Here is a 25283-nt window from a genome sequence, read left to right as displayed (position 1 = left end):
CGTGCCTGGCCCCAAAACACACATTTTTCTAAGTTTGCTAGTGGTGCAGGTTTAACTTCATGCAAAAAAGGTGTGGTGGGATGGTTCCTGAAAAGAAACACAATACAAGAAATGATTCTTTGTAACCCTGATACTTCTTATTCCTTCAATGTTGAACTTAGATTTTAACGTCTTTGGTAAGAGAGGTAACCCTCTAACTCTAAAACTATGTGATAACATCTTTGTACAATTTCTTTCATATACGTCGTCTCACATTGACTCTCAGAACACCCTGTAGGAATGCAGCCTTTGGATGGTAAAACCAGAAGACAGCCAAAGTGCAGTGAAGATCACAGGGCTGGTGAAGAGGGGTTCTCTGGATTGACATGCCCAGTTTCACCAGACTGGAACCCAGGTCTTTGGATTTTGAAGGGACCTCTCCTTTGGTTCTGTAAAGCCTCTTCTCATGTCCCCCATCTCTTCTCCCTCATCACCCTTGCAGGTGAGCTATGTCTGTCACCGAATGACGAGACCACCTCCCCAGCAGCAAGGCCCCAAACCCAGGCCAGTGCATCTAAGAACCACTGTTAGTATTTTTTTACTCATAAGAAAGAGAAAACTCGTAAGTGGATAGCATTGCCACATCTCTGCATTCTAGCCTCCCTCTGTAAAGGGAGCACGTTGGCCTGGGTGACCCGTAAGGTCTAATTCCAGCTCTAACCATTCCAAGGCAAAGGCTGCACTCCTTGGTTCTTAGCAACTCTTGATAATTTGTTGCTCTGCCCTCTTGTTCTCAAGAACAAGCATCCCTGCCCTTCTTTAGTAAGCAAACTCAAGGTTACTGCTCAGAATCCAAGAACTTGAAAGCTGGAAGGATCCTTAGTCATTGTTCCCAACCACCTCATGTTTAAATAGTAAGCCCAGAAACAGGAAGTGACTTAGCAAAGCTCCCCCCATGGCAGAGACAGAGCCAAGACTCCGATTTCCTCTGTGACCTTCCCATTGGATTGGTCTGGAGTATTTTCATACCACAAATAATCAGAAGGTGCTTTGATATCCCCAGCTGTGGCTTTAGCTTAGATTAGTGGTGCTTTGATATCTTTAGCTGTTCCCTCTACTGAATAACTTCTTTGCAAATCTGAAAACACCTGGATTTGAAAGCAGGAAATCTTCTCAATAATTCTCAGCAAGTGACAGGATCATGGGCTCCACCTGGCAGTTCGTTCCTAGGAACTCAACATCTCCACTGGGTTTAGATGTGTGAGTTACCTGGGCCTGCCTTAACAACTAACCACTGAAAGTTTTTAAAAGGGTGAATACTACCACCTCACATCTATTAAGATGGCTACTATTTAAAAAAAAAAACAGAATATAACAAGTGTTGGCAAGGATATGGGAACTCTTGTGCACTGCTGGCGGGAATGTAAAATGTGCAGCCACTTCAGAAAACAGTCTGAATTCCTCAAAAACAAATAAAATAAAATTAGCTTATGATCCAGCCATTCCAGTCTTGAGTAATATCCAAAAGAACTGAAAGCAGGGTCTCGAAAAGATATTTGCACACCCAAGTTCATGGTGGTATTTTTCGTAATAGCCAAAAGGAGGCAGCAAACCCAGGGTGACAGATGAATGGAAAAGCAAAATGTGGTCTATCCATATCATGGAATATTACTGAGCCTTATAAAGGAAAGAAATTCTGATAGATGCTATTGTGGGGATGAACCTTGAGGACAGTAGGCTAAGTGAAATAAGCCAGTCACAAAAGGACAAACACTGTATGATTCTACTTATGTGAGCTACCTCAGGTAGACAAACTCATAGAAACTGCAAGAGTGATTACCAGGGGCTGGGGAGAAGCAGAAAACAGGGAGTCACTGTGTGTTTAATGAGCACAGGGTCTCCATTTTGCCACTGAACCACACACTTAAAGAGGGTTAAAATGGTAAATTTCATGTTACGTGTATTTTATCACAATTAACATTTTGTTTTAAGAATTGAGGAAAGACAATATTGTATTAACCAGAACTCATTTCAGAAAGCCAGGATATTATTTGGTTAGACAATTTCTTTGAAAGAAAGCTTGAGGTGGAGTGGGGAATGCCTCCCCAAAAAGGCACGGGACAGACCATGCCCTTGAAGGCACAGGGGTGGGCCGGGTCACCCCAGGCACCTGCTGGCCAGATGGGTGCAGGCAAGTTAGAGGCGATTAGGGTTCTTCTTTCTCTGCTCCTCCTCCAAGCTCTCTTCAAAACAAACACTGGACGAATGTTTAAAGAATACAAGAATAAACCGGCTGGGCATAAATTCCCAAATTTTACTCTCAGTTATGTTTCAAGTAAAAGGCTGAAGGAAGAAGCTAATTTGATTTACCTGAAGAAGCCAGACAAAACCAGCCAAGCAACCCACCTCCCCATGCCTGCCCGCTAATCTCATGACTGTCTTTGGTGTCTGCTTCCTGCTGCCTACTAAAACACATGATGCAGCAGTGAGGGGAATATCTGCTTTAAAGAAGAAAGTATCTTAATTACCTCAAGGGTAACAAACAATAAACAAAACCTGCAGAGGACCAAATGGAATGATTTAATTTCCAGTGGATCAGCTTTCAGATGCCTGCGATTCGCCCACCCCACACCAAATTCCCTTTAAACCTACTGATTTTAATCTCAAAATCTGGCAAGAAATAGTGGCTTCACCTGACAGGATTTTATTTACCACTTGAAACAGGATTCTACAACCCCTAATTCAAATGTTTTTGACGGAGAACTCAGCCAAATCTTACAAATACCCTTTGGCAAGACTGGGGTTTTCTAACTGTGGATTTTCAGAGAAGCTCTAAGGTGAAGAAACACATACTTTTTTTAATGTGACATCTTCTAGCTCGACCTTCTGTAATAAAACAAATTTCCTGAGGTTATTACATCCCACTGGATACCATCTTTCCAGATACCTCTGGGTTAGAAACTGTCTCTATCTCAGAACCAAACAGATAATACAGCAAGGAACATAAAAATCTGCAAGCATATTCTGCTCAGAACTCTACCTATGACATTAATAATAAACAGCATGCTCAACTCGAATAGCATCAATTATTAAAAATAAATATGGGGGCCGGGCACAGTGGCTCACGCCTATAATCCCAGCACTTTGGGAGGCTGAGGCGGGCAGATCACCTGAGGTCAGGAGTTCGAGACCAGCCTGGCCAACATGGTGAAACCCCCATCTCTACAAAAATACAAAAATTAGCATGATGGCTGGCACCTGTGATCCCAGCTACTCGGGAGGCTGAGGCAGGACAATCACTTGAACCCAGGAGGCAGAGGTTGCAGTGCCAAGATTGCGCCACTGTACTTCAGTCTGGGCAACGGAGCGAGACTCCATCTCTAAATAAATAAATAGATTTGAATTGTTTTTAGGCCACGCCCCTTAATGGACAATTCAGAAAATCTGCTGTTCCACTCATTTATTATGCAAGTAAATAAAAGTGATTTTAATTTCCTTCCTAGTTCCTTTAACTAGAACATTACCTAAGGCACGTTTTCTGTGACATAATAGCGGCTCCATTTTCATATTGTGGGTTTGCTCCTTGAAAATGAAATGATGGCATGGTAAGCAACATCTAATTATATGCAAATGAATGCAAAACTGTCTCAATAAATGCCCTGTTACAATCCCCGGGTTTGTTCAATCTTTCTCATTTGTACTCTTCTTCCTACTGTCCCTTCTTTAAGAACTAAGCGTCTTGCAGGAGTTGAACAGTTACTCCTCAAATCTGGATGTCCAGCTGCCTCCTGTTTCCTCCCCTGGCTGTCCAGGTATATGCCCCCTTCATAAACACGCCCACATGACTCTATCTTTCAGCCTCAACCTCCTCTTCAGCCCTCCAGCCCAGCCATCCAGGGCAGTTGCTTGAGAAATACTACTGTCATTTGTCAAGTGGCTGAACAGACATCTGTCTACCAAGTGAGTCTTCTCTCCTTGAGGACAGGGACAAGCCTTGCTCATTTCTGACGTGGTACCTGCCCCATCGCAGGGCCCAGGAGATGTCTGCAGTGCTACATGGACATGTTTTCTTTAGCAACTTCCCATGTCTTCTTTGATGACACTCTGCAACACTTGCCAGGAGTCTAATCCTATGCATTTGTCTACCGAGCTAGGGATTTCCGGAATGATGTAATTGCATTAATATCTACATGGTGATTGATTTCCAAAAGCAAAAGTGTTTTCTTGGTTCAGAACACTTCTCTGGTGTAATGGAAATGGAGGATCCAAGCTCCCTTGGTCCTATTTTTATAACATTGAGAACGAGTGGGTGTCCCAGAGCAAAGGACCAGGGCTCAAGCGAAGTTCACTGATCTGTAGTGACCATTTTGCCAAAACCAGGATGGAAGCAGTGGTAGGCAGGAGGGTGTGGATGTGTTTTGTGAGGAGGGTCTCCACTTACCCAGGAGACACAGATGGCCTAGGGCTGTTGGGAGCCACAAGGTATATGTGCAAAGCCCCTGGTGTTTTAATGAGGAAGGAGTTGGCAGGTCATGGCATATAAAGAGCAACGAGGAACTGTGCCAGAAGCAAATGAAAGAGAACTGCTGAAAACAAATTATCTAACCGTACTCAGGTTTCAGCACCTTTGACTTACCTTTGAAAGGACACTCAGAACAAAACAGAATGGGGCTCTCTGAGAAAACAAATCCTCCTGCCTGTTTGAAGTTGAAGTGTTGTCTGTGCTGTCGGTACAGACCCTGAACTGATGCTTGTTTTCCTGGGGCTCTTGGGGCAGCCACAGGTTCAGCCTAGAGGAGTCAGCCTCGGGAGACGGGAATCCTCCAAAGCCCTCAGACCTTTCCCAATACCCCTGATTTGTTTACGCTCAGAACACTTCACATATTACTGCTAAGCCCCAGAGGAAAGGCCGCCAACCTCCCTGTTCCATAAAATGTATGAAACTCGTTGGCATGTTATAAGCACACCTGATTCGATTCTAAACAGCCCCGAGAAGCATTCCAGGGTAAGCATCATCACCCCATTTCTGATGAGGAGCCAGGGGCAACAGGTTTGCTCCAACATGACTGGAAAGTGAACAGAGAAGAGCGGGGGGCCGAGGCTGGACCCCTAGTCTCCGCTGCTCTCCTCTGTATGGCGCTACCTCCTCATCTGAGGTGGTACGTCCAGTATCAACGGGTGAAGCCCAGGTAAAGACCAATCAGTCATGTGGGGCTTTAGCAAAGCAGATGGCAACCATCTAATTCTAAATGTCAATTCATATTTAGCACGTGTTTACAGCCCATCCGGTGCTGGAGAGATCATCGAAGACTGACTATAACCGAAGTCTGAATTACAGAGAGGCTGTTTCAAATCCAGAGCAGAAGCTAAGGCACAATCTAAGCTTCCAATGAGAGCTGGCTTACTGGAGGGAGTAAGCTCACCCTCAAAAGGAGCATTCAAAAAGTCTAAACCACACCTTGGCAAAGAGGTTGTAGAGGCAATTCAAGCATCTGACGGGGCTCTAACTTGATGCTGAGATTCTATGACCTGATCATGGCAACCCCACAAAATCAAGTATTCATCCCAAGCAAGAAACTTTTTTTTTTTTTTTTGCCCCATCATGAAATTCCAGAGTGTAAACAGCAAGATGTACCCATCACCTTCAGAGTAGCTTGGCAAGGAAGGGAATGAGGGGGAAATGCATTAAAATTTAAAAATCAGAAGAAATGAAGAAGACAGCAAGAATTGTTCTCTCCCAGAGCATAAAGTTCACACGACAAGGCTCCCAAAGAAAAGTCACTGCAAACAGTTTAAATAAACAGCCATGACACCTAAAGGTAAGGCTGAAAAGCAGAAATGACACAAAACTGGGGGTCGGAAGGCCTGGCTGTGAGTGTTATCTTCCCGCATTTACCAGCTATGTGTGTGGGAGCAGGGTATTAACACAGCAGCTCTGACGGAGCCCACCAGGCTGTCATCCTGAGTGGTCAACACAATGACTAGTTTGGAAAGGTCTTTGCCCCTGGAAGACACGTGCAAAATCTTATTATTGTCGTGACCTCCTGTAGGAGGTGGCTACAGAAGCAAGGCTCGGGGCTGGCCCCGGATGTGACACCTTCAAAACTGTTCTCCCCCACATCAGCACTCCCTGACAGGGCCCCTCAGAAGGTAAAGTCAAAAGCCATTGTTCAAAACCTTCCCCTACAACCCTTAAGGACTTAGAAAGGTCACAACACCCTCCTGTGTTTAGTCCGTGATCCGAGACTTCTCTGGCACTTGCTTATCTCTGAGTGATTCATCATTTCCTGGAGAGAGGTTACCCAAAACCCACTCACTGTGCAGAGAGCAAACATGCATTCTGTCACATCTGCCCTCATGGCAGGTGCTTACCGTGCACCTGTGAACTTAAGGCACATCCAGGGAGCTTAGTGATTCAAAAGCCAACCTAACATCTGTCTGAGATGGGGCCCCCTTATCTGTGTTTCTGATATCAGCAAATTACAGCTCCCAGATACAGAATTGGCTGCTGCTCGAGGTCAACAGACCAGGTCAGGACAACTAAATGACCACCCCTGGCACCCTTCCTCTAGAGAAGGCACTGTCGGCTCCCCAGCTGGGCTTGACAGTGACAATTTTGGGGCTTCCTGCTCAGGGCGCCAGCCGCCCTCCTCTGAGCACACTGCAGTCAGTGTCTCAGCATCTGGGGGCTCTATCTCTGGTCCGCCCAGCACCGGATAAAGTCACAAACATCACACTGCTACTGGTGCTCGCCAAGATCTCACCCACCCTGGAGGTTTACGAGACAAATGAGGATTTTCATCCAAAGCATCTAAAAACACAAAAAGCTTCTAAGAAGTGCCCAAAATGGTATAATGACTAATAAGACTTGCATGAATATGAAATTGATTTATAAACAATGTCAGCTTCCTCCTGTAATTTGCACTAATGGCAGTGAGGAAGTCTTTTCAGAGCACTGTAGACTGATACTTATGGCAGTTGATAAGGGTGATGACAAAAAAGGAAGTCTGGCTCAGACTCAGGGTGATGCAGGGAAAGGAACGCAGACAGAAAGTCAGGCCACCTGGGCAGCAGCCCACGCCCTGCTGTAACTGACACACACTGAGGGCAGCTGCTGCCCTCTGCCAGGTCTGGATTGACTGAGTCCACCAGCATCCCTGTGGTTAAACTGTCCTGACCAGAGTACCTTGAGTAGCTTCTTAAATAGAAGAGCACAGTTCTGCATCCATCACTACCTGCTGGGAAGTTGGGGACTTTCTTGGCATGCCAGGGTTGGTGAGACATTCCCGTCCAAAATATAAAAATTCACCAGAAAAGCTGGAGATGCTTTAAAAGGCCTGCAGGTCAGGGGCCTTTTAAAGGCCTTTCAACACTTGCTGAAAAAAGTGATGAAACGGCAAACACGGCCAGCCCTGGGGTCCCGCCACCAAAGACCTGCCCGTGTGTTAGGCAGGTGAGGAAAACGCACAGCTCCTGCAGAGAGCTTCTGGGGCGGCAGGGCAGGCATCTCCTCCTTCCACCCTGCCCCCACCCTGCTCATCCCCCTCCCTGCCCGGGACAGGAGGGCGTTTCCATCATTAAGCTCATCTGCAGAACTCCAGCACCCAGCAGAGGCTCCACAGCACTCCTGACGTCAGTTTCATACGGTTCCAGAAAGGACAGCACTGCTAACACTGTTGGGACGAGGTGACAGAGGTCACATGGTTTCTTGCCTCATTGTTACCATTAGAAAATTCTACATTTGCTCCAAAATTGGCAGCATCCACCTCTGGGCTTCACAGATTGCCAAGAAACGCTTTCTGGGAACTGCCAAAATTCAAACCCCTGCCACTGCTTTTTCAACCCCACCATTTGCACCTACATCATCCACCTCTAGAAGGTTAAAGTCAGTTGAAAATGGCCTCAGATCAGCTCAAAAGAAAAAATGGCCAAAACGTATACAGTTCACATTTGGCCAGTAATATATGAGAGAGATACTCAACCCCATTCATAATTAAAGATATGCCAATTGAAGGAGGCCTTTCAGATGGTCCAAAATCAAAGCATTTCATTAAAACCCCAGGCTGGTCTTGAACTCCTGACCTCAGGTGATCCACCCACCTTGGCCTCCCAAAGTGCTGGGATTACAGCCGTGAGCCACCGCGGCCGGCCTTTAGCGTCTGTTTTTTATGTCTGCATGTATTTCACGTCAATTATTAGTGACCTCAGAGAACTGAGAATGAAGCTTGGAAAACTCTGGTCCACTCAGTGTCAGGGTCTCTCCAACACTGAAACCACTGAGACAGAAGAGGGTGCTGGACAGGGGCAGTCCTGCTTTGGAGGGAAGGTCAGGTGAGTGACCACTCAGCTCCTCCAGCACAGACACTTTGCAACCCTCAGATATTAAATCCCAGGTGATGCTTGTTCTCAGGTTCCTGCCGACAAATACAAATGGCCTGGATAAAGGTGGGTGCAGACTTCTCAATACAGTGTGACCACTATGATGAGCAAAACAGCCCGAGGCTTGGACTCCAACCCTTTGGCTCTTAATTAGCTCACTGAGTAAGGACAGGACTTTCCTTTCCTTCGAAGACCCAATGGCACGCTCTCGCTACACACTTGCAAGAGCCTTCTGTCCAAATTCGTGTCTTGGTCAAAAGAATGCTCTGCCCTTATTCTCATTATTTCTGTACCATCACCCACCCCTACCACACCCCAGCAATTGGGGTGGGGACCAATATCATCTGGATGTTCCAGAGCACTGTCTTTTAGGAGACAATACAGCTCAACGGGTAAGAGCGCAGGCCCTGGAGGTGTTCAAATCCCAGCTCCACCTTCCATTAACTCTATGACCTCAGCCTCCCAAAGTGCTGGGATTACAGGCAGGTTACTAACCTCTCTGCACTGTGGTTTCGCATCTGTTTTATAAAAAGGGATGACATCAGCAGAGCCACCTCATAGGACTGTTGTGAGTTAGTAAAGTTCTTTTCCCAACACACATGCACCAAATAAAAACCAGGTGCTAATTCCGAGACCACAAACTGGTCCCAGACAAAGCCCGGTCTTTGAATAATGTCTCTTGCTGGAGAGGACTTTGTATATATCACCTATTTCAATGGTACCTTCCCAAAAAGACAGAGGCAAAGAACATTACTGGTTAAAATGAATACAGAACTATTGAAGGCCATGCCTACATTCCACTAGGGTGATAACACATTCTCATTTGCCCAAAATCTGAGCCCAAAAAGGCCACCCCGAGACTGGGGAACATTCTGGCACTGTGCAGTGCCCAATGGCGGGACATTCTGTAGCCAGACAGGTGTCTGGGCGCGTACCTTGCCTGGTGCCGATTATCCTGCAAGCCTTGGTGCTTGTCTCATCTTGTAAACCAAAGACCTACGGCCTAGTGAGATCCACGAATGCAGAGGATGGCTTTGCCAAAAAGTGAGTGTGTGTGGCCAAGCGGACAGAGGGCAAGGGGAAAGGAGCAAGGCCCCAGGGGTGCAAGTGCACCGCCAGCAGGCAAATGGGGGTGTCAGGGGTGTGTCCCATGCAGGGCCTGTGGTCAGCTTTGTGAGCCAATGCAAATCAGCTCACACTTAGAAGCAAACAGGACTCCCTACAGAGCAAAGTGCCTTTCTAACGACCTACAGCTTTTTCTGGAAAGCCCCAGCAGTTGGCATCAGCCGAAAATTCTAAGTTGTTGTGAGAATCACAAAATTTGGTCAGTGGGCTGGGAAACCCATCAGCTGGTATAGCCACGACCACCGGTGTGAACAAGCTGCTGGCTTCTCTCCTGATGGAACCCAGTCCATCTGGTTCCTCCCCACCTGTCAGCTGGGAGTGGCATTGGCACAACCTACCTGGCCTTCCTCAGCAAGCAGGCCCGTGGGGCAGACGCTGTGCTGAGATTTTAACACTCTGGGCTGCATACCTCATTGTGGAAAGTGTCAGCCTGGACCCGGACCCAGAGCTTTCCTCAGGCAGAAACTCACTGCTCAACATATTCCTGCCTGCACAGACCCCACCCCAACCCCAGCTGCTAGGGGCTTGTTTGGTCAATTACAGGTGGGAAGATGGAGAGGGGAAAGCAGTGGAAAGCTTGCTCGGGACCCCAGCAGCCCCAGGGCCCAGTGTGGCCTGGGGGCGTGGGACAGATTCCCTTCAGGCAAAGGTGCATCCTCTGATCAAGGAGCAGGGCCAGTGCGGGTGTGTCCCTGCCACACACAGGCGTGGGCCCCTCTCCCTCCAGACCCTCACTCACAGTTCAGAAAGCAAACATTTCAGAAACAGCCATCGACAGGCACCTGGGCCTGTTCTAAATGAAGAACCTGTAACATCACTGAAGGGCTTGCTTGGGTTTTGTCCCAACTCTTTCTTCCCCACACACCCCATTCTGGTTGTAAACGAGAGGGCTTATTATACCATACATTATGCCAGGGTTCAATAAAGTGTCAAAATTGTGATTTTGCCCTTCCCAGGGAACAAGCCCCAAAGCTGCTAGTGGGTGATTCCAGGGTCTTCCTCCTCAGTATCCCTCAAAAGCTCTGAGTGCCTGTACCCCTCAACCACCCCCATCGGCAAGCTTGCCCAAATCAATTAATCTCATTTAGGTACCTTTTAGACCTTGAACCCAGTACATAGAGGGTCAGGAAAGGCCAACCCGAAGACGGGTGGCAGTCAGGGGGAGGGAGCGTCCCACAGGGATGATTTATAGAGCAGAGGCCGGCATCAGCCAGGACTGTCCCAACCCCACAAAGAGCCCCTCCTCGCTGGCACCCTGTGGTACCTTAAAATAATAACCACCACTATGATTCATGGACCCCATACTATGTCCCAGAGGCTCTTTTTTTTTATCTCAGTTAATTTTTACAACAATCCTGTAAATGAGTATGATTATCCCTTCATTTTACAGATGAGAAAACTGAGGCTCAGAGGATTGAAGCCTTCTGCCCAAGATCTGCATCTGTGAGTGGTCAGAATAACAACTGCGAAGGCCAGCGCTCAGTGCCAGCCACGGTGGTCTCAGGACCTTCTTCTGAAATATCTGTTCATCTCCTGACCTACCTCTGCCCTTTGGTCCAGGGCCCTTCGTGCAGCTGACAGAGCAAAGAGCATAAGAGCTGGACCCACAGAATTCCTTCTGGCGGGATCAGGCCGATCGCCCGAGCATAAGAGCTGGACCCACAGAATTCCTTCTGGCGGGATCAGGCCGATCGCCCCCACCTCATTCAGGGGAGACTCCTCCTCAGTCAATTCCAAGGCCCTCCCCAACCAGGATCCCTGCGGTCCCTCACCTGAACCCTCAGGTTCTCTCCCAGGCCTCCAGACTCAGCAGGTCCGCCCCTTGTCCCCTGCGCTTTTCTAAAAGAAAAGAACTGCTGGCTGGGCGCGGTGACTCACACTTGTAATCCCAGCACTTTGGGAGGCCATGTGGGCGGACGGCAAGGTCAAGAGTTGGAGACCAGCATGTCCAACATAGTGAAACCTTGTCTCTACTAAAAATACAAAAAATTAGCCAGGCGTGGTGGTGGGCACCTGTAATCCCAGCTACTCAGGAATCGCTTGAACCCGGAAGGCAGAGGTCGCAGTGCACCAAGATCATGCCATTGCATTCCAGCCCATGTGACAATGTGAAACTCCATCTCAAGAAAAAAAAGCAAAAACAAACAAACAAAAAGAAAGGAACTGCTGATAACTGGGACCTGGGTGGGTGAAAGAACTCTCTCAGGGTCCCACAGAGCTCAGGCAGAGCCCAGATCAGAGCCCAGACCTCCCGACGAAGTCCAGGGCTCTATCCAGGCCCAGCTCCACAACACGATGTGGCCCCACATGCAAACAGGAACAAAAACCAAAACCATACAACCGTGAGCAAAACACTCGATAACAAACGTTGGCAAATGTGAAGCGCTATCAAAATATAGAATCAAAAATCCCAACTGTTAGATCTTTCAACAAGAATCTGGGGGCAAGAAAAGTGTTCATGTGTGGATGTATTTCTCAAATACTATACATTCATCACCTGCTTACTTTCATTCATAAGACCCAAATTTTGGAACAAAGGATAAACAATCTCACAATCACTACCTCTAGAGCACCACACTACAACACCCCCAATTAAAAAACTGTTACAAGCTCCGATTTCCCAAAACACTTCTATCCTGTGGGAAACTACTGGGTTTCAAAAACTCTCCAAATTAATATTGCCAGTTGTCTTATTTGGTTTCCTGCTTGCTGATCAAAAACAGGGTTGACACCTCCAGCAACTACAGACCACACAAATAACCTACGCCAGCTCTAGGGCACTCAAGTTACTTCCAAAACCTTACTTCTCATCCTCTATTTTCCTGGCCTTCCCCATAATAAAATTATGTGCAGGAGCAGCTGATGGAGCTCACTAGGCCTAGCACCCACTAGGCTGAAAGAAAGGTGCAGAGGCCCTGCAGGGGAGAGCTGTAATATGAGAACCGGGATTCCAACCTAGGCTCAGCCTGCCCTGCCGCCCGGCAGCTGTGTGACCTTGGGCACGGAGGTCAACCTCCCTGAGCCTCAGTTTCCCCAACTGCAGCGCTGGAATCCTAACTCCGGGGGAAAGAAAGACCCTCATCGCAGTCCCCGGTGCATAGCAGGGGCTGATCGCGCAGAGCCAGGACGCACCACGCTAGCCGGCTGGAGTTGGTCCCCGCGGTTCTAGGTCTGCGCGGCAGCACGCCCGGAGGCCCCCCGCCGCTCGAGACCAGCCAGGCCGGACCCACAGCGGGCCTCGGGGCGCGCAGCGAAGGCGGGGCCCCAGGGATGCTCGCGAGGCCCTCCCGGCCTCCCGGGCCTGTTTCCCCGCCTCCCTTCCCGAACCACTTCCCAGAGAGGGCAGCGGGGAGGTAGCCCGGACGTCGGTCCTCGGGCCCCCGGGGACTAACCCCCGCCCCGCCACGCGCCTCCAGCTGCCCCGAGCCGCGTCTTGCCTCGCCTAACCCGAGGCTGCGGCCCCTGCTCCGCAGCGGGAGGCGGGAAGCGGCGGCTACTCACCGTGCTGCGCCGCGCGTGGCCGCCTTTGTATGCAAACACCCAGCCCGCCGCCCGCTGTCAGCGCCACTCGCCTCGGGGCGCGGGGAAGGGGCGGGGCAAGATGACGGGGGCGGGGCCGGGACGGGGCCAGCGGGGCGGTGAGAGGGGGACTCGCGAGGCGCTGGCGGAGGCTGCTTTCAGGGCCGCCGGCCGGCTCTGGCAGCTCACCCCCGCCCGCCTACTTTAGGATTCCTGGAGGTGGGGCCCCTTAGGCCACCTTTCTGATTTTCCTTTCCCGAGCCAAACTCGTGCATGTCTTTAACACTCAGGATTGACCTTTGCTGATGGCTGGGGGAGGGGGGAAAGGAGGAGTATATGGTAAGGGCAGCCAGGTAAATGACCAGGTAAACCTCCCAGGGCTTGGCCAAGATCCCGTCGGTCCTGTGGGTCCTGCTCATCACCAGCAACGGGACCTGAGCCCGTCCTTGACCTTTCTGACCCTCGGCCTTCGTTTCTTTCACCATAAAAGCGCAGCCGCGTTGACCGATCGCCATCTCTTCTTAGCTTCTCCACGTTGGGCCACCTCATCCTGATGGTGGCAGCATCCACTCCTGCCTCCGCCAAGCGGAGCTCCAGCTGCGGAAGGGTGGCTCTAAACAGGAGAGGGACAGGCAGCTTCCTGCACTTCTCCAGCCGGGAGGCAGGCAGGGGACAGATAATGAGCTACATAACGTCCGGTGATGAAATGATGTCCATCAATCAGAGGGTGTCACATTTGAACTGAAACTCTAAATGACAAGAAACACCTATGTCTACAAAGATGGGGGAGGAGCCGGGGCTTTCTGGGGAGCAGAAGTGGCAGGTACAAAGGTCCTGGGGCTGGCGCTGTGGGGTGGAGGGGAGGCAGGGGCCAAATATTTAGGTCCTGTAGGCCAAGGCAAGGAGTTTAGGTATTATTTAGGTATTATTCCAAAACCAATTAATTTGGGGACAGGGTCTCACTCTGTCACCCAGGCTACAGAGCAGTGGCACAATCTCCGTTCACTGCAGCCTCCACCTTCTGCCCTCAGGCAATCCTCCTGCCTCAGCCTCTCAAGTAGCTGGGACCACAGGGGCATGCCACCACGACCTGCTAATTTTTTTAATATTTGTAGAGACCAGGTCTCCCTATGTTGGCCAGGCTGGTCTCGAACTCCTGGGCTCAAGCAGTCTTCCTACCTTGGCTTCCCAAAGTGCCGAAATTACAGGCGTGAACCACCACGTCTGATCCAAAAAGAATTTTAAACCTGACAATTATATGAGCTAATTTACTTCTTTAAAAAGTCACTCCTCCACTCCATGGAAAATGGACTGCAGGAGTGGAGACAGATGACGCTGCAGGGAACCGGGGGAGACGATGTCTCAGATCGCAGGGGCTGCTCAGCGAGAAGTTAAAAGACTTCAGAGAGATTTGGAGGAAAAACCCACAGGCTTGCTGATGAATGGGGCCGGTGAGGCGTGTGATGCAATAATCAAAGGCCAGTCTCCTTGTGAAGCTTGAAGGGCTGCTCTGCTGAGATGCAGAGGGCGAGGGAGGAGGCCAGCTTGGAAACAGCATCGAATGCGGCAGCTCAGTGAATTGGACAAGGCGGCCAGCTCGGGATAGACGTTTGGGGGCAGCTGCTTGGCGAGCTTTGTCCAGGGACGCAGCTCCCGTCCATGTGGCCAAATGTGGACGCGCTCCAGCTGGGCTTGGGGCAGCTCCCATCTAGGCAGCCGGTCCAAGAAAACAGGCAAACCCCTCCCATGCTGACATTGCAGAGGTGGGGGCTACACAAAGAGAATCTTGCAGTTTGTAGGCGAGATACCTCCACAAGGGTTTTCTCAGAGACCAGAGTTTCAAGTGCATCACAGCTGCCCACAAATTCCTGAGGTTGCAAGCCCCCAGGCAGGAAGCCCTCCTGCACCCTCCCCTCCCACCTCCAGGGAGGACCTTGCCTGGGAAGCAAGTCTACTCTATGTGGAAAGGCTTTCCAGGAAGCCAGTCCAACTTCAGGCCACTTAATTTGGTTTTTGTGTAAAATAATTCCATTATTCCAATGTGAAGATGGGAGATCTGAAAATACAGGAAAATTCAACTCAAAGCCCTCATTCTGAAAATGATGAATTTGGGGGCTGAGCAGGGCTAGAGTCGGCTCTGATGAGCAGCATCTGGCTGGATTCAGAGCAAATTAGGTCCCACTGCTGCCCAGCTTGCCACCTCAGGGAAGGCCGGGGGTGAGGGGAGTCTTTTTCACAAACAAGCAATGAGAAGGAAACACCAGATCAGTGTGTTCCCAGGCTATAAACGAAATGACTTTCCAAAGCCCTGGTGCTTTTGATCCTGCACTGGCTGGAGTCCCCCTGGGAGGGCCCTTGGCTGTGCTGTCAGCAACCACGCCTGACCTAGCAGTGACTCAGCCTGGAGAGCTGAGGAGATCCCCCTGGCCAATCCCAGGACCTAGCCCCACTCGGAAGAGAAGGAACTCCAGGGATGAGTAACCTTGCTCCACCTGGCTGGAGGAGGAAGGAGGGGCTTAGTAATGCCTTAGCAAAGCAGCGCAGGCATCTTGATTCTAGAGGCTCAGTTCCACAATCTGAGAAATGGGCTGCAGGTGCGCATGACACAGATCTGCTTTGAGGATGAAAAAGGCATCGGGGAAGCTGCTGTCATGGTTGTGGGCTGGAAGATTTTTCAATTCGAAAACTCTGTAAGTTGAGGAGTTGCCATTCCCAGAAGAATCTGTTCACTGCTGAGCCCAGCTGGTGATAGTAACTGTTGTATCCCAGGAACTCTGAAGTTGTCCAGATCAACCACCTGCACAGTTTAAGGGCTCTACTGTCTGGCCCAGAATACCTGGGGCAAGGTAGGCAGGAAGAGCGAGCATCCCTCAGCACCACTGCCCTGCCAGCTGCTGTAGGAAGGAGAACCGTTGGCTGATCCCCCAGGACTATGAGAATGGTTAGCTCTCTAACTGCCCTGGATCCCAAAGAGAGAAAAATGAATTCTTCCCCCAGAGGTGCAGCCTTTTATACCTGGCACCAGTGACTGGGGCTCCGGAGAAGGGAGGGCATCTCCTCGGGATCTAGGGCCACCCCTTGGTTGGGGTACCTTCATGAGGTGACTTTGTCCTGGGCACTCTCTCAAGAACCAGGTGGGAACCAGGGGATACCTGGTGTCGCTTCACCACCTTGGAGGGCAGGAAACAGGCCTGGGAATCCACCCACGGTGGAGTGGAGCCCCTGGGTGCCATGGCTGGCTGAGCAAGGCCAGTTTCAGGGGAAGAGGCAGGTGTAAAAGGCCCTGGGTTCCGCAGGGAGAGGAGGACAGTGATCCTCGGAGAGCGAACATCTGGAACCAAAGCACAGAAGGATTTGACAGTCACCTGGGGCTGTCCAGAGGCCCACTCCACAGTTAGGGCAGGGCTCCCAGATTAGAGTGGAGGCATAGGAAGTGGCAGGGTGGTAAAGGTTGAAAGCTGGCCACAGATAGGCATCTTGGAGGCCCTAGGCTAAGCACTGGGGGCTCCAAAGGGGAGCAGACCAGACACAGTGTCTGTCTTCAGGGAGTACACAGTCTGGGGTTGTGATCGTGTAAAAACTGTTACTGTGCTCCAGGCCACTGTGAACTCAAAGGTCGTGCGTGCACTGAAGCAGGATTTGACCTGCCTGGTCCCCAAGCAAGAGGATTCACCTGACCTCGGTGGCCTGAGCAGGCACCAACCTAGACAAATCTAGGCCAGGTGTCAAGGAGCAGAATGAACCACGGGCCAGCCAGCAGCACGCACATAGCAGTCAGGCACACACAGGTGCTTGAAAAAAGCCCGGGGCTGGCCACTTATGGGCGGGGGAGTTCACAGCAAGCCCCATGCCTGTCTCCCCCTGATGAAGCAAGAGGGTCTGGAACGCCCTTTCTACTCTGGTCAGATTGGAAACTATTCATAATGAGCGTGGCTAGGACAGAGAACAGCAGAGAGGCAGGAAAAAAGAAAGAGACCAGGGTGTGAGGAGGGGCAGAGAAAAAGACTTCAACATGACCAGCAAGGGAGGAGAGAACTCCATTACTTAGAAACAGTGGTGGTGAGGCTGGGGCGCGTGGACCGTCACAGTGCACTCTAATTCCAGGAGGAACCAGAAGACCCCACATGTCACCGTGAATCAGTCGTCTGAGTCGCCATGACCTCGTTAAACAAGTGTGGGGTTGTCACAGCCATAAGCAGCACATCTCAAGTCTCACATTCCCCAGTGCTAAGGAAACAGCCACACAGACAGGAGGCTCAGGAGAGCCAGAGGCAGAAAACCCTTAAGAGTCTCCCCTTTCCTTAGATAGGAAAACTGAGGCCCAGAGACACAAACAGTGGTAAGGTGTCTAAACATAGAAAAGGTATAGTAAAAATACCGTATTTGAATCTTACAGAAGCAGCTTCGTATACACAGTCTGTGGTTGACCAGACCACTGTTATGTGGCACATAACTGTAGATCTTCTCATTAGCAATACACAACCTGGTCAGATGCACAAAGCCTAGGGTTCAAAATTGAACAGGCTCAAATTCAAGTCTAGCTCAGCCACGTGGCTGGGTGCTGTCTGAGCCTCAGCATCCTCAGCTGTTAAAAAGAGGTAACTATCCCCGCCTCAGCAGCTTTGGGGGGGAAATTAAATAAGATATACTGGTATCCAGGCAACCAATAAAATATTGAATCACTTTACCAGTTCCAGCTCTTACCACTCAGCATTTGCATGGTATTATCACTGATGAAGAACTCAGGGGTTCGAGACCAGCCTGGGCAACATCCTTGCCCAGCTAATTTTTGTATTTTTTGTATAGAGACAGGGTTTCGTCATGTTGCCCAGGCTGGTCTGGAACTCCTGAGCTCCAGTGGCATCTTTTGGAGCCAATTTCCACGGTTTATTTCCTTGCAGTTGCCAAACAATATTATTTATCTAACAGTCATGACACCTTAGCAGATAACAGAACTACCAAACAGCAGTGCTTACTATGCTCATGGATGAGGTTTCTAGCTGTCTTCTATTAAGCAGGTGGCCTTGAATTCGGGCAGCTCACGCTTCAGAGTTACCTGTGGACACATGACATCATTCACAAAATGTTCTTTTTCTCCCCAGTGTCTCTCGAGAATGAAAATGACCAGGCCATCCTCACATTCTACAGAGGTTCACCCAGCAACTTAGGGGGACACAGCTGGGGCAGGACTCCGGGCTCCTGGTCAGCCCCTCCTATGGGGATGCTTAGCATCAGGGCTGACATCTCTTAGTTCTGCCTTCCAGGAGAATTTCACAGGGGTTCCCACTTGCACTGCTGTGAAAGCCACCCTGCTCCTTGTCAGGCCTGTCTCCTCCTCAGCTTAAGGGAGATCTCTTGTGAATAAGAAAACTGGATACAGCATCTCTGAGTGCTCTGGGAAGAATTTTATGAGATGTGCCTGAGAAAAGGCATGACTTTATGCCTCGGCTAAGCAACCTGTTGGACACTGCTTGGTATTTATGGCTACGTGGTTCCTTGTTCAGACCCACTTCCTCTGATTAGTAGCAACAGATCTTCTGGGCTTTCACTTGCTTATTTCTGTTTAGTGTCATGGCAAGATGGCTTCAAATTTTTTTATCCCGAAATTTAACCCTGTATCAACTGACAAGAAGATATTTCTTTCTCTTTTTCTCTTTCTTTCCTTCCTTCCCCTCCCTTCTTCCCTTCCTTCCTTCCCCTTCCTCCCTCCCTCCCTCCATTCCTCCTTCCCTCTCTCCCTTCCTCCCTTCCTTTCCTTCCTTCCTTCTTTCCTTCCTTCTTCTTTCTTTCTCTCTCTCTCTCTCTCTCTCTCTCTCTTATAGGATCTTGCTCTGTCACCCAGGCTGGAGTGCAGTGGGGCAATCTTGGCTCACTGCAACCTCCACCTACCAGGTTCATGTGATCCTCCCCAAGTAGCTGGAATTACAGATTAGCACCACCACGTCCAGCTAATTTTTGTATTTTTTAAATAGAGACAGTGTTTTGTCATGTTGCCCAGGCTGGTCTGGAACTCCTGAGCTCAAGTGACATGCCTGCCTTGACCTCCCAAAGTGCTGGGATTACAGGTGTGAGCCACAGCACCTGGCCAAGAGCAAGAATTTTCTATGGCTGCATGAAACAAGGCAGTCCCCAGCGGTAGTGTGTGCCTGCAGGAAGTGTTACCTAGTACAGAAAGCCTTTCCCTTCCCAAGTCACCCCTTCATGAACTTTGCAGCTCTGTTATGAGAACTATACACATCTAGGATTGTCGAAGATGAACAAATGACTCTCATCCTTGCTACTATTGCTTGCTCTGAAATCCGTTTTTTTTCTGATACTAATATAGCCACTCCAGCTTTCTTTTGATTAGTGTTAGCATCACATATGTACCTCTTTCCATTCTGTTTACTTTGACCTGTCTTTATGTTTAAGGTGACTTTCTCATTGACCCCATATAGTTGGGTATTCTTTTTTTAACCAATCTGACAATTCCAGAGGTTGTAATGGAAGGGTGTGATGGTTAATTTTGGGGGTCAACTTGACTGGGTTAAGGGATGCCCAGATAGCTGGCACAGCATTGTCTCTGGGGATGTCTGTGAGTGTTTCTGGTAGAGGTTGGCATTTGGATCAGTGAACTGAGTGAGGAGGGAAGATTCATCCTCACCCACGTGGGCTGGACTCCAACCAGTCAGTTGAGTTTCTCGGTAGAACAAAAGGGCCGAGGAAAGGCAAATTCCCTCCCTCTTCTGAAGCCAGGACACCCTTCTTCTCCTGCGCTTGGACATCAGCACTCCAGGTTCTCCAGCTGTTGGACTCCAGGACCTGGCTGGTAGCCCCTCAGGTTCTCAGGTCCTTGCCATCAGACTGAGCTATGTCACCCGCTTCCCTGGTTTTCTAGCTTGCAGACAGCAAATCACAGGACTTCTCAGCCTCCAGCATCACGTAAGCCCCTTTCCAAATAAATCCCCTCTCAGTTATCTGTATCCATATCTGTCCTGTTTGGTTCTGTTTCTCTGGAGAACCCTGAAACAAAGGGTTTACACTGCATGTTATTCACAATAGGTTCTAACAATAAGTAGTAACACCCTCATCTAATTCTATCATGAATGTCATTTCTGGATTTGTTTATATTGATTGATTGTTCTCTGGACCTCCTTACAAGGTCAGTATTTTTGTTTGGACGTGGGACGTTGTCAATTTTATACTGTCGGTGACTAGATTTCGTTACATTCCTTTAAAAAGTGCTCTGCTTTGTTCTGAGATGCAGTAAAGTTACTTAAGTTAGTTTGATCTTTCTGAGGCTTGATGTTCAACATTGTTACGGTGGATCCAGAGCAGCCTCTGTTCTGGAACTAATTTGCCACCTCTGCGAGGCAGTTCTCTTCTGCTTTTTCTCCTCTATGTCCTGAATTTAAGGGTGGGGGTCTTCCAAGTTCGGCTGTCAGAAACAAAGTTTTTTTGTTGCATAAAATTGACCTCAAAATGTAACAGCTTGAAAAAGCAAGTATTTATTCCCTGAAGTTTCTTGTGTCAGGAATCCAGGAGCAGCTGTCTGGTGGCTGTGACTCGGGCTGTCTTGTGAGGTCGCAGTCAAGGTGATGGCTGGAGTGGAGCCCTCTGAGTGGGGCCAGAGGATCAGCCTCCAGGGAGGTGACTCCCATGGCTATAGGCGGGGGGCTCCGTTTCCTGCCTCACAGACCTGTCAGGAGGCTGATTGAGCAGTACAGCTTCTGGCTTCCCCAGAGTGGCTGACGCAAGAGAGGGTAAGGCAGGAGCCACCAGGCTTTCTACACCCTAGTCTCTGAGGTCACAAACCATCATCGTCACTTTCACCACATTCTGTCCTTTAAAAGCACATTAGTAAGCCCAGCCCACATTCAAGGGAGGGAAGAGTAGGTGCCTCTTTCTGAAAAGAAGAGTATCAGATAATTTAGGGATATATTTCTAAGCTGCTCCCATAAACACAAAACACACCCAGTCTCCAAAAATTCCTGGAGATTGTTCTGCCTGCACGCTCCTCCCTTGGTGTTTGCCTCACATTCACGTGTACGCCAGTACTCGGCTGATGCCTGAGAGGCATTCCTTGAAGATCTCTGAACCACTCTCTGGGCTCCTTCTTCTGCAGATCTCTGCCCTGCAAATTCTAGCTGCCTTGGCCTCCCTGAAGCCCACACTCCGTCTCCTGAGCTGGGCAGGCCCTTGGGCTCTTTTTGGGCTCTCTCTTCCTGCACTGCTGAGCTAGAACCCTGTGAGGCTGCTCTTGTTGGCTTCCCCTGTCCTGTTCTGCCTATTGTCCAGTGTCCACTAAGTGTTATTTCAGACATTTGTTCAGCTTTCTGGCTGTTTTTAAGATAGGAAGGTAAGCCTGCTCCTCTTATTCCGTCAGGACCAGAAGTGGAACTCCCCAGCAGCAGCGCTGGCTCCTGAAAATGAGTCAACGGCCATGCAGCAGAGGGGAAACTCACACCCTCACATTTTCTTCTCTCTCTCTCTTTTTTTATTCTTTAACTCTGGGATACATGTGCAGAATGTGCAAGTTTGTTTCATAGATATGCCCGTGTCATGGTGGTTTGCTGTACTCATCAACCCATCATCTACATTAGGTATTTCTCCTAATGCTATCCCTCCCCTAGCCTCCCATCCCCCAACAGGCCCCAGTGTATGATGTTCCCCTCCCTGTGTTCTCATTGTTCAGCTCCCACTCATGAGTGATAACATGTGTTGTTTGTTTTTCTGTTCCTGTGTTTGTTTGCTGAGAATGATGGTTTCCAGCTTCATCCATGTCCCTGCAAAGGACATGAACTCATCCTTTTTTTATGGCTGCATAGTATTCCATGGTGTATATGTGCCACATTTTCTTTATCCAGCTTATCATTGATGGGTACTTGGGCTGGTTCCAAGTCTTTGCTATTGTGAACAGTGCTGTAATAAACATATGTGTGCATGTCTCTTTATAGTAGAATGATTTATAATCCTTGGGTATATACCCAGTAATGGGATTGCTGGGTCAAATGGTATTTCTGGTTCTAGATCCACACTGTCTTCCACAATGGCTGAACTAATTTACACTCCCACCAACAGTGTAAAAGCATTCCTATTTCTCAACATCCTCTCCAGCATCTGTTGTTTCCTGACTTTTTAATGATCACCATTCTTACTCGCGTGAGATGGTATCTCATTTGGTTTTGACTTGCATTTTTGTAATGACCAGTGATGATGAGCTTGTTTTACATGTTTGTTGGCCACATAAATGTCTTCTTTTGAGAAATGTCTGTTCGTATTCTTTTCCCATTTTTTGATGGGGTTGTTTGTATTTTTCTTGTACATTTGTTTAAGTTCCTTGTAGATTCTGGATATTAGCCCTTTGCCAGATGGATAGATTGCAAAATTTTCTCGCATTTCTATAGGTTGCCTGTTCATTATGCTGACAGTTTCTTGTGCTGTTCAGAAGTTCTTTAGTTTAATTAGGTTCCATTTGTCAATTTTAGCTTCTGTTGCCATTGCTTTTGGTGTTTTATTCATGAAGTCTTTGCCCATGCCTATGCCCTGAATGGCATTGCCTAGGTTTTCTTCTAGGGTTTTTATGGTTTTAGGTCTTATGTTTAATTCTTTAATCCATCTTAATTGTTGTATAAGATATAAGGAAGGAATCCAGTTTTAGCTTTCTGCATATGTCTAGCCAGTTTACCCAGCACCGTTTATTAAACAGGGAATCCTTTCCCCATTGCTTGTTTTTGTGAGATTTGTCAAAGATCAGATGGTTGTAGATGTCACACCCTCATTTCTAACCCGACATTACCTCATTCCCTCCTCCTGGTCCACTTCCCTATACAGGTAATGTCCTTTGGCATACACTTCTCTTAGCACATCTGCGTTTAGCACTCCAGGCTTTATCCTTCTTCCCAGCTTTCCCCAGCCTTGTAGTCCACAGTGTTCTCCTTTGCCATTCCCAGGGATGATATTCAAACCATTAGACATGCCCTGAGCATGAGCTAATCAGAGCAGACACCAGCCACACAGATCAGGGACATGCTGGTTTATGGAGAGGACTGCAAAGGGAAGAGGGTAAATCTAAGAGATGAGATGACAGGAATGAAGCCACTTAGGGGACTGGGGACAGTGACTGCAGTGGGTACTTCTAAATTTCTAGGATTTCAATCATTGGTAAGGCCATGTCGGTATATCCCAGATGAATCTACCAAAGAAGAAAACACTTTTGGGATTGCTTTTTGGCTTCCACTGAGAAATGCATCTGCTGTGGACTGAATCTTTGTTTCCCCCAAAATTCATCTGTTGAAGCCCTAGTCCCCAGTGTAATGGTGTTGGGAAGTGGAGCCCTCAGGAGGTGATTAGGTTTAGATGAGCTCATGAGGGCGGGTTCCCCATGATAGGATTTGTGCCCTTATGAGAAGAGGAGGAGCCCAGAGCTCGCTCTATGTCATGTGAGGACAGTGGGCGAAGGCAGCTGTCTTCAAACCAAGGAAAGTGGGCATCACCAGAACCCAGCCATGCTGGCAGCCCAATGGCAGACATCCAGCTCCAGAACCATGAGGTGTACATTTCTGTGGTTTAAGCCACCCAGCCTATGATTCGAGTTCCAGCAGCCTGACCTAAGACAGCATTCTAAAGAGACCTGAAAAGAAGCTCACATCCTAAAGGGCATCAAAATGGTTTCAAATCCACAAAGTCAACCTGGACTGAAGGTACCCAATGCTGAATTCTTCCCCAGGCTGCCTCAATGCAGAGCTCACCAACCAGCCATAGATACTGGAACCCCAATGAGGAAGGAGACCCAGGCATCTAGGATCACCTCCCCCTTGACTTCCACCCTGCATTTCAGTAGAAGAAAAGCCTGGCCGACTGGCACCTCCTGGATCACCTTCCTGTAAATAGCAGGCTTGGTATTGGGGAAACTCCCGGAGGACACTGTTTTCACTTAAACAAGATCAAACCCCTACCCTACTCCTCCATCCAGAGACCAGAAGCCTTTCACATGTAATTCCTAAAACTGTAAACCCAAGACGCTTTCATATGTGATTTCTAAGGCTGTAAACCTAAGATCCTTTCAAGTGTAATATCTAGAGTGTAAGCCTATATAAAGGCAGAGCTTCTCTTTGTTAGGGGAGCTGGGTCATTTAGACAAATTATCGCCTGGCTCCATCTTCCTTCCCAGTTCGGTGTTTGAGAGGTCTGTTTTTCCGTGGCCGCTCCTGCTGCACCAAAGCTAAGGTGTCAGCCAGTGTCCGACCTCAGTGAGGGAAGCTGACTTCCCAATAAAAGCAGTTTTCTGCAAAGAAGACACTGTGCAGCCTATTACAGTACCAGGACATCTGAGCCAGCCCTCATCCAGGGTAATAGCTCAGCCACTAGATACCTCAGCAGATAGACCTTTGAACCCAGCTAAGATAAAACCTCCAGTGCTAAGTGATATAACCATTTATCAGCTCTAAAGAATGATTAGGAAAGCAGAAAGAGACTGAATTTGCTAACAAATCTTATCATTCCATGGGGAGAATATAAATGCTGTTCGCCTATAGCCATTCACTTTGGCATGTGCCTGTTGCCTAGAGCCTAGTACAACCTCTTTCACTGCTGACCTAGAACCTGGGGTTGGTGAGGAGAGTAACTACACTCTGAGGACTTCATCTCACATTTCCCTATTCCACAGTGCCCAGTGTATGCCAGACCCACAGAAAGGTCTCAGAAGACTTGCTGAAGGACTAATCAGTTGGTTGGCTAAGTTAGCACAGGAAAGGGACAAGACACTTAGGAGGGTTATTGTCAATCTCCTAGATTCAAATGTTCCTGTGTACTTAGGAAAGCGAAATTGAATTTTCTTTTAACCTAAAGCATAACATTAATATAATATATAATAAAACCACATACGTCTAAAAGGAGCATCAAAGATGTAAGAGGAACATTATCCCCCTCCGAGGGTGCCATGGGAACACTTTCTAAACAAGCTTCTGGTCTCTGCATCCCTTGTTCCTTCTGTCTCATCAAAGGAGCTGTGCAGTTGTAGCTCAGCTGTTCCTTTCTAATGCAAGGGTAAATACAAATACAAAAAGTTTCTTGAATTCTCTCTCATGCAATAAGAGAAGGAGACGGCCTTCCTCCCCCTTCTCTAAGAGCATTTACTGTAGGACACGTGTCATTGTAAATTCTTTCTCTGGGCCAGACACAGAGGCTCATGCCTGTAATCCCAGCACTTTGGGAGGCAGAGGTGGACGGATCACCTAAGGTCAGGAGTTCAAGACCGGCCTGGCCAATATGGAGAAATCCTGTCTATATTTAAAAAAAAA

The 25283-nt window shown here is 48.6% G+C and overlaps 1 protein-coding gene across 10 annotated transcripts in view; it reads right to left on the bottom strand.

Annotated features, from left to right (window-relative positions):
- LPIN1 (lipin 1) overlaps positions 1 to 25283 on the bottom strand; it is a 152644-nt gene that overhangs the window by 68140 nt on the left and 59221 nt on the right. For 2 of the 10 annotated variants that reach the window (XM_017525947.2, XM_017525951.2), the window contains exon 1: positions 12985 to 13073. The exons of the other annotated variants lie outside the window; for them this stretch is intronic. The gene's annotated coding sequence lies outside the window, so the exon portion shown is untranslated. Of the gene's footprint in view, positions 1 to 12984; positions 13074 to 25283 lie in introns of those variants that run through there. 10 annotated transcript variants of the gene reach the window in all.

Source organism: Cebus imitator, unplaced genomic scaffold (genome assembly GCF_001604975.1).
Source record: "Cebus imitator isolate Cc_AM_T3 unplaced genomic scaffold, Cebus_imitator-1.0 Scaffold1, whole genome shotgun sequence".
Classification (NCBI taxonomy): domain Eukaryota; kingdom Metazoa; phylum Chordata; class Mammalia; order Primates; family Cebidae; genus Cebus; species Cebus imitator.
This window is presented reverse-complemented; position numbering and strand designations above follow the sequence as displayed.